The sequence below is a fragment of the Mytilus edulis genome, chromosome 11 (assembly GCF_963676685.1).
Source record: "Mytilus edulis chromosome 11, xbMytEdul2.2, whole genome shotgun sequence".
Classification (NCBI taxonomy): domain Eukaryota; kingdom Metazoa; phylum Mollusca; class Bivalvia; order Mytilida; family Mytilidae; genus Mytilus; species Mytilus edulis.
The window spans coordinates 15,356,276-15,365,644 of NC_092354.1; positions in this window are offsets into that span (position 1 = coordinate 15,356,276).

Consider the following 9,369-nt stretch of genomic DNA (forward strand, 5'->3'; position numbering starts at 1 on the left):
CGGGTCACACCCGCAGAATACGGGTCAGTTGACAGGTATGCAATGATGAGTCAAAATTAAGAATTTATTTTAATCCATAATTGATTTAAAGAAATTTATATAATTAAGCAATAACTATATTTATTAACCAACTAAGTGCATTATTGCCAAAAGTGACTGTTTATTAAAAATTACATATTTTCTGTAATGGCCCTATTTTTCTGTAATGGCCCAGTGTTTTTCTGTAATGGCCCTGTTTTATCTGTAATGGCCCTGTGTTTTTCTGTAATGGCCCTGTATTAATGCCCAGTTTGTCTGTATTAAGCCCTGTTTGGGTTTTTGATAAAGTTAATAAAACTAAGTTGTAAAGAGTATAATACCTTTTTGTATTTTATTTAATTTAGTAACCAGCAACCAACATTAAAGAACCATATAAAGGGATCACTGTTCATCCTGTTTTTTAACATATATCTCTTTCAACTTAATATCGTGGATATTTGGTATATTTAAAGCCTTATAATGGTGAAGTACAAATTATTTTGTTCAAACTAAACTGTCATTAGAAGAGTAAGACAGTACATCAAGTTAGCAGCAACACATACACTTTTGTTCAGTTGGTTAATTAATGTATTAAGAAATGGGTGTTTTTATAATGGCCCTGTTATGATGTCCTCGGTTAGTAATAATGGCCTCAGATGTTTGTAATAGCCCTCGGCGTTGCCTTGGGCCATTACAGACTTCCTCGACCATTATTACAGACCTTGGACATATAACAGGGCCATTATAAAAACACCCATTCATTAATACCATAATAAAGCTGAAAATGTTTACAAATTAAAAGTAACCATGGTAACACATGAACCGATTAACTTCTGACCAATACGATTGACCTCCAAACCAGTAATACTTCAAGAACATGAACATAGACAATAACTGTGTAGTGTCTATAAATAACAGCTGTATTTGTACCAGGCTACGAAACAGGTGTAATTTTCCTGTTTCCAGCTGAGTACAAATACAGCTGATATTTACAACACTAAACGGTTATTGTCATTATCCTTGAAATTAATTCTGTATACTGTTTGAGCTTTGAAAGACACAAAAACTCACATTTTTGCATTTATTTTCGATTTGAATTCCCTTGATCTCGGTATTTATATCCATCCGTCAGTCAAGTATATGCATGAACTATTTGCCACTGGTTATCAAGCAAGCCAAAGCCAATTGATCAGTAAGAAAGGCAGCTATGTTTATTTTATTATTTTACAAATAGCATAGATATAATTTTCAATTATTTTTATCGTTCTGAACCTGCATGAGATATTTGCTACTGGACGTTAAGAAACTAACAATCAATCATATTTTATTACTCTAAACAAATTTATTTATAGTGGATTCGGAAACTAGTTATTACAACTTATATATTAATCCCTTTCCACTTTACTGGTGCGAATGCTGCCTTGTAGCGGCATTAGACTGCTCTTTTTCGAAATTAACACGGGCCAGCCATTTATCGTCCTCTTCCGTTGGACTATCATCGTTTCGCAAGACTATACTCGCAAATGGTGTCAAGGGAGAGCCGAAAATTGAATCCTCGAAATTTTAATTAGTTATTGTTTTTAAATGATGACGAAACTTAGACAGGTGGGAATGGACAACATAATTTTCTAACTGAAAAAATTAGTTGGGTGTTTTGGTAATTTGTCTGCAAATCTCTAATTTCAAATTTTAAAACATACGTTCAACTTCATCAAGCAAAGTTGATTTTAGATGGATTTGAATATATAGGCATATTTCGATAGCGTTTGGTAGTTAAACATAATTGTCTATAATTATGTGGGGTCGAGGGGAGGGGGGAGTGTACCCGATGACGTGATGCCAGAAAACATGGGCGAAACACATAAAGAAAACCATCGAAAACAGATTTTATGATCATTGATAAATGGTGTGGAATATTTTGATCTACTTAATCTACATTGGTTTATTCCATATCTGTCCACTTGGGGAAAAAGGGGATATACATGTCGGTATTCGCTCATAACACAGAAACCAGACGAAAAAATATATAACTTAAAGCCATCAAGTTTTATACCGCCGTCACTATAGAAAGCTCTATAACGAAGGGCGGCAGAAACTTTTTCGGGTCATCTGGATTTGGCCTTTTTGAGAATATTTGGGGTTTACACTTGGGTAGCGACCATTTAACTTCAAGAGGAGAGGATTATGGTTTTTTGTTGAATCAGAAATCAAGTTTTCGACGCTTCGATCAAAAAATATTAATGATTCAGGGAAGCTGCACCTTACAATATTTCAATCTCGATCTCGAAATTATTGAATCAAGAAAAATAGGGCTAATTTTCTCTTAAATTTTATTTCTATGTTCACGAATGTGCTTAAGAATTCTTAGATGGGTATTTCTATGATAGATATAAGAAGATGTGGCTTGAGTGCCAATGAAACAACTCTCAAGTTATAATTTATAAAAGTAAATCATTATAGATCTAGGTACTATCTTCAACACGAGGCCTTGTCTCACACCGAACAGCAAGCTATAAAGGGCCCCTGGTGTAAAACCTTTCAAAAGTGAAAATCGAAGGCCTAACCTTAGCCGTATTTGGCACAACTTTTTGGAATTTTGGATCCTCAATGCTCTTCAACTTTGTACTTGTTTGGCTTTATAGATATTTTGATACGAGCGTCACTGATGAGTCTTATGAAGACGAAACGCGCGTCTGGCGTACTAAATTATAATCCTGGTATCTTTGATAACTATTTTGTACTAAAACGAGAAACGAGAAACACTTATGAATCACAACAACAAACGATATGACCATATTTAAAAAAAAATATTTCCGTCTAACAAAAAATCAACTGAAATAAAATGTGTTCATCTGTACTATAACTGTCACTAGTTTTTATCTTATCTACACTTCATTCTGATAGCCTTATAATGTATTGATTAAACAGAAAATCAACATTTCGCTGCTGGTAAGATTTTTTTCAAATATTCAGTTTATAAGATTACCATTTTGATTTTTTATGTGGGGGGGGGGGGGGTAATCTCTGTCCTGGCTTTTCTTTTCTTATTTTATTACTTTACTTTAACCTGACTTTTATTACATGATGATTGTCATCCTGACTTTTATAAGCAAAGTGATGATTGTCATCCTGACTTTTATAAGCAAAGTGATAATTGTCACCCTGACTTTTATAAGCAAAGTTTCTCATCCTGCCTTTTTTTATAACTCAAACGTCTTTTCCAATTCCATCCTTGTCCATCATCCTTCATCCCAACCCAACCCCTCCATAAGATCAAATGGTAGCTCCTTAACACCGTATTGATTGCTGGAACCCATTGTTTGACATTGCAACCTAGAGTGTCTGTTTGTTTTGCCTACACATTGTTTAAAATTCTATAAAACTGTCATACACGTGAGATTCAGAGGTTTTGTTAGCTAAAACCTGGTTTAATTCACCTTTTTCATTATACCAATATGCCTGTACTAAGTCAGGAATATTTTCTGGACTCGGATTTTGTCATTGGAAAGGGACTTTTTGTATATTTTGAGGGATCTAAGTAGTTACTACTGTAATTACTAGCCAGTCAACACTGAGGTTGTGAGTTCGAACCGCGCTCGTGCGGGTGCACTAGACTCCAATCTTAACTGGCTAGGATTGTCAGTTTTCCTATCGAAGGTCGGTGGTTTTCTTTGGGCACTCCGGTTTCCTCCACCAATAAAAACTGTCCACCAAGAAATAACCTGAATGTGGTGCTTAAATGTGGCATTAAACCACAAATTAAAAAAACTAAGTCATATGAATTTTCCTTGGAGTAATTTTTTTTACGTTTTACCTATTCATACGAAGGACTCAGATTTCTTTTATACTTAGTTTGACAATTTGTTTTGTGTCTTTTTTTATTCGACGTTAATTTAAAGTAAGGGGAAGTGATGAGATCTCTCGAAAACTGTTAAACGTCATTGTATTGCTGCCCCTGTTTCAAGCTAAGAAACCTCAAGGCTTTGTAAATCGTGTCTTTTTTTAATTTTTGTTGGTTAATTTGTATGTTTCGGTGTTGAGTGTGGCGATGATTTCGCTGAACTTGTGAACATTAATGTTAGGGGCAAGCCGAAGCATGATTTTCAGGGCGCGTTTAGACCCTAGTTGATAGACTGGCGTTGTCAGTTTATTTTCGATTTATGAGTTTGACTGTCCCTCTGGTATCTTTCGTCCCTCTTTTGATAGTTTTTAAACCCTAAATAAAAAGGAGTAACATTGAAATAAAATGCGAAAATACTCATACCTGTCAACTTTTTGTATATCTGTTTGTGTACCTGGCACCCTTTTTTGTCAAATTGCTTCTTATTCCAAAGTATTCAGGATTTCTGTTGAAACCGTGTATTATAAAGTTACCTCACGGAACAGAGTTTAGTTTAACATGTTCACTTTCGGATATAAAAAGTATTTTAAAGATATACACGATTCGATGATTTCGCATTATTATATGTATATAGGAACCTGCTATTCAGTGGTTGTCGTTTGTTGAATGCTCCATAAGTGTTTCTCGTTTCTCGTTTTTGATATGGAATACCGTTGGTTTTCCTGTGTGAATTGTGTTTTACACTGTCTGGTAATTTTGGTTTCATTTATTACAGCTTGTTGTTCGGTGTGAGCTAAGGCTCCGTTTAAAAGGCCGTACTTTGATCTATTATAATTGTTAACTTTGTACACATTGTGACTTGGATGAATAGTTATCTCACTTGCATTCATACCACATCTTCTTATTTCTATAAACAAACCAGACTGAGTATCGGATCCTGGTGGGAAAAGAGGGGTATGGGGTTGGAACCGCCTTTTGTGACGATCAATGCCTTTAAATGGGCACATACGGTTGGAATCCCCTCTTTTAAAAATGATTGGATCTGCCCTGCAAACGAATTCTTGTATATGATTATGATATATAAAAATAACATCATTTACATGGAACAGGCAATCTTTTACATATCGTGAAATTAAAGGTTAATATTCAGCTCATAATATGGTCAAAGTGGATATTCGATTGTTTTATATTTAATACAACTGATATGTCAGACTGTCCTTTTACCTTCTTGTTAACTAATAACAGAAATTCAACAGCCACATGATATTTAAGAGGGCCTAGATTTGGGGAGGGGGTCCTATTCTTTAAACCTGACTTTCAAAACCATTTTCTCTCCTCCTTTTGTTTCTGTTCTTTGTAGAAGTACCCCAGTATTTGAATTCTTTATTGTTTTGTCTTTCTTTTTCTCTATTTTGTTTGTATTTGACCTTTATTCTGAATTTGTACCTATTATTCTCTATTCTGTAAATCCCTATCACGACCCTCATATATAATCACGAGTCTCTTTGAACATTTTTTCGGTTATCAGCTTGTTATGATTTACTATGTACTTTCTGTCACTGGCAGTGATGTGAACGGTTATACTTTGGACGATTTGATTACATGTTATCAGTTTATATCTCGTCTGTGTCCCATATGACGTTAGTTTGGTTACAATGCGCCTTGTTTAAATAGATTTAGATATAAAATTTAGAATGGGAATTGGAAATATGTATACATCTCTGGCATTCAAATGTTTGGGTTTTAGCGTACAGAAAAGTTTTCCTACAGAACCTTTATTTTCATTCTTTACAAATCTTTGAAAGAAATTCCTATATCTTTTAAACGAAATCTGAAATCTAAAAGAGAAAACTCCAAGAAGAATAAAAAATCTAAAGTTTTGGAAAACATACAACAACCAAGAGAAAAAAACTACGAAAAAATAACAAAAAACCAACACACATTAGAATTGGGAACGGAAATGTCCCGAAGACACAACAAACCGACAAAATAGCAAAAACAAAAAGCCCGAGGTCACTAGTAAACAGTGTCCAACACAGCGGAAACATCCTGCACCATGAGGCGTATTTTAGCTGGTTCATAAACAAAACAATTATAAAAGTTCAGCGAAATGGACGCCACATTAAACTCAGAACCAAAACTTAAAGAGCACTATTCCTCTATTGTTACGAGGCTGACTTCATACAGGAACTTCTTAGGAAGAAAGATAAGAAGGTAGCAATATCCTTTAATTTTATTTTCCGCTATAAAGATGATGCTCACTCACTAAATAAATCAAAATTTGGTGACTATGTTGAACGCATCTATCCCTCCGAACTAGAGATACAGTTAAGTCGGCCTCATATCTTGACCTAGAAATTGACAATGAGGGTCGATGAAAACACGACTTTATGATAAAAGAGATGATTTCATCTTCCCAATTGTGAACTTTTCATTTCTAGGTAGCAATATTTCAGCACCACCTGCATACGGGGTATATATCTCCCAATGATACGATATTCCCGGGCTTGTATTTCCTATCATGATTTCCTTGAGGGTTGCTGCTCACAAGAACCAAAAGTTCCAAATGGTGAAATTGAAATCATTCCTTCGTAAATTGTACGGACGCCATCAAAAGTTGGTTGACTGTTATGGAATAACCGTTTCACAGATAATAACGGATATGTCGTAACTACAATCCCCTTCCCATTTCACGAATTTGACCTACCGAATTAGACTTTTTACCGGATTTTGTAATAACATGAACAACACGACGGGTGTTAGATGTGGAGCAGGATCTGCTTACCCTTCTGAAGCACCTGAAAACACCCCAGTTTTCGGAGGGGTTCGTGTTGCTAAGTCTTTAGTTTTCTATGTTGTTTCCTGTGTACTACTATTTGTCTGTTGTCTTTTTCTTTTTTTAGCCAAGGCTTTGTTAGTGTATTTTATATCTATGAGTTCGATTGTCCTTCTGGTATATTGTGCCCTTCTTTTACAAAGACTAGACGTACCGGACTGGGGACAGTGGCAAAAATGAGTCAGGAATAACCCTCTTTTTTTGTGAGAGAGATGACAAATTATTTTTCTTACTTTTGTTTCACTTGAGTTATGTAACTATATTGAACAACCTAGATCTCATTTATGCTTTTAAACTTTTTGAGTATAATTTAATTAACATCCTAGAAATGAATTATCAACTTTGGAGAGAAATACATTTTCTATCAATTTTTAGAAAAAAATGCTGTAATTCTATGAAGACATTTCTCGGAAAAAGGAAACAAGTTTCTAAAAAACAAAATCGTTTGTTATTAACATATCAATGTACCTACCTATGATAAATACATACCGAGCACTGACAGTTGTTTTCCATTCGGTTGATGTTTTTGAGCCTTTGACTTTCCCATTTGATAAGGAACTTAATGTTATGAATTTTCTTTGAAGATTAGTATTTTTGTTATTTTACTCTCTTTTTTATTTTTTTTGTTAAATTTTTGTATGTTGCTGTAATAAAATCTATTGATGTTTTCATGTCCTTGGTTTACCATGTAAAGACCTATATCACGTTTATCGTTTATTCAAATAATATTTATTTTAATAAACTGTATTATATGGTACGTTTGTATGCATTTGATAAAAAGGTATCCTTACAGACTTTGAACATCACATGGTATACACCTGATTCAACGTTCATGTAGATAACACTAACAGTTGTGAAGAAAAAAGAATGCAGCACACACGTTTTAAGTAAGTAATGAAAAAATGCAAATGACATCGCCTAGGCTACAAAAAAAATCTGGAAAAAAAGTCGAAAAGACAAACAATATTGCACGAAAAATGTAGTAAAGCAAACCAAAGACTGAGGGACAAGTACCACACAAAAAACAAGGGGTGATCCAGAGAAAGATATTAAGCTGACCCTGCACCACATGTACCTGTAGATGAAATCAGTAATAACGTCCCTTTAGACCTGTCAGAAAAATCTATCATATAACTGTTGTAAACAGTATTGAACTGTTCTGGTGTAGAACTGTGGGTATCATGTTCGACGATTGAAACGTCAGAATCTATACTAAGTCTGATAAGTTCTAATTGACGTTCATTAACACCGTTGTCTCATCGTTATTTAGAATAAGTCATAATGTTTACAGCAAAATGCCATGATTGTGTATATTAAAGTTATATCTGTGTCTGGCTTGCTTGTTAGCTGAACCGTTAAAATCATCATTACGTTATGTTTATTACTCTCCTTTTTGAGTAGTCTAGTCCTACAGACAGATAAATTGTTAATTATTTGTATAACTAGTCTGATCGTAAATGAGGTTGGTATACATAACTTAATAATGACTAGTACAGATAAGACCGACTACATGCTTGCAGTTTTTATGCTCATTCGGAAGTGCGATGTTTTGTAATTTTTATTCACACTTGTCCCATTTGTGTACCTCAGCTTCCCATTTGGTCTTAAAAGAACAATAGGTGCATTGGTATGAAACCCCTATTTTCTTTAACTTTAGATTTCCCCCCTGAGATTCATTTTCGCTTCATTGCCTCCTCTACTTTTGTGCCCTCAACTGCTTTAAAATCCATATTCTAAAGGAAAGATAGTTTTTGGTGAAATAAATTTTCTTGACCCGATTGTTGCTTGCATGTTCTTTCCTGCATAAGAATAAACGGAACGTGACATATAAATTATCAAAATTTAAGTCATTAAAGCGTGAAATGTAACTGAAGCAAAACTTTTCTGTCCAAGATGTATGCACTGATTTAGTTACATTGGTACACGATGTAGAGCACCCTTGATACAAACAAAAAATAACATTATCCTTAATGTGCAGTTCGATACTACGATGGCGCTGTGGCATATTCTGTAGCAAATATTGCTCAGTGTTATAAGTATGTTTAAAAAGTTTATATGTTCCCAATTTGCAACCGGTACTATATGAAAAAATTCTTGTACACCAGTCTTTTTTATATTTATCAAACATTATCTCTTCTAACTGAGATATACTAAAACTATCAAGAAAATGTTCATTCATTGACAACTGTGCCAATATTGTCGTTTACTTTGTTGAACTAGTTTATCAAATTCTTGGAGAAATATAACCATGCATATAGATGCCGACGAATTACAAGAAATTTAATGGAATACATTTGAAATAATTAGTAACTCTAATGAATTTATTGGAGTGTTAAATCAAACTTTCTTTCACAAAGTAAGCATTATCAAAGCCTTCTCTTACGTGTTTGAGCAAGTCAGCTATATTCAGACTTTAATATAAAAAAAGCATAATTTTAGTTCAATATGAACAAACTGAATTACAAAACCTATTCTACGTTATACAATATTAATAATTGTGTTAAAATGAATATGTTTCTGCAACATCTTACCTGCTAGTTTTAGATCACCTGCACGATCTGTTCCTGAAACGTCCCAAATGTTCATCTACTTCGGTATATATTTCAAACCTGGATGTCTCTAGGCGCGATCAAAACACGTTCGCATCTCTGACATTTTCTTACTTGTATTTATC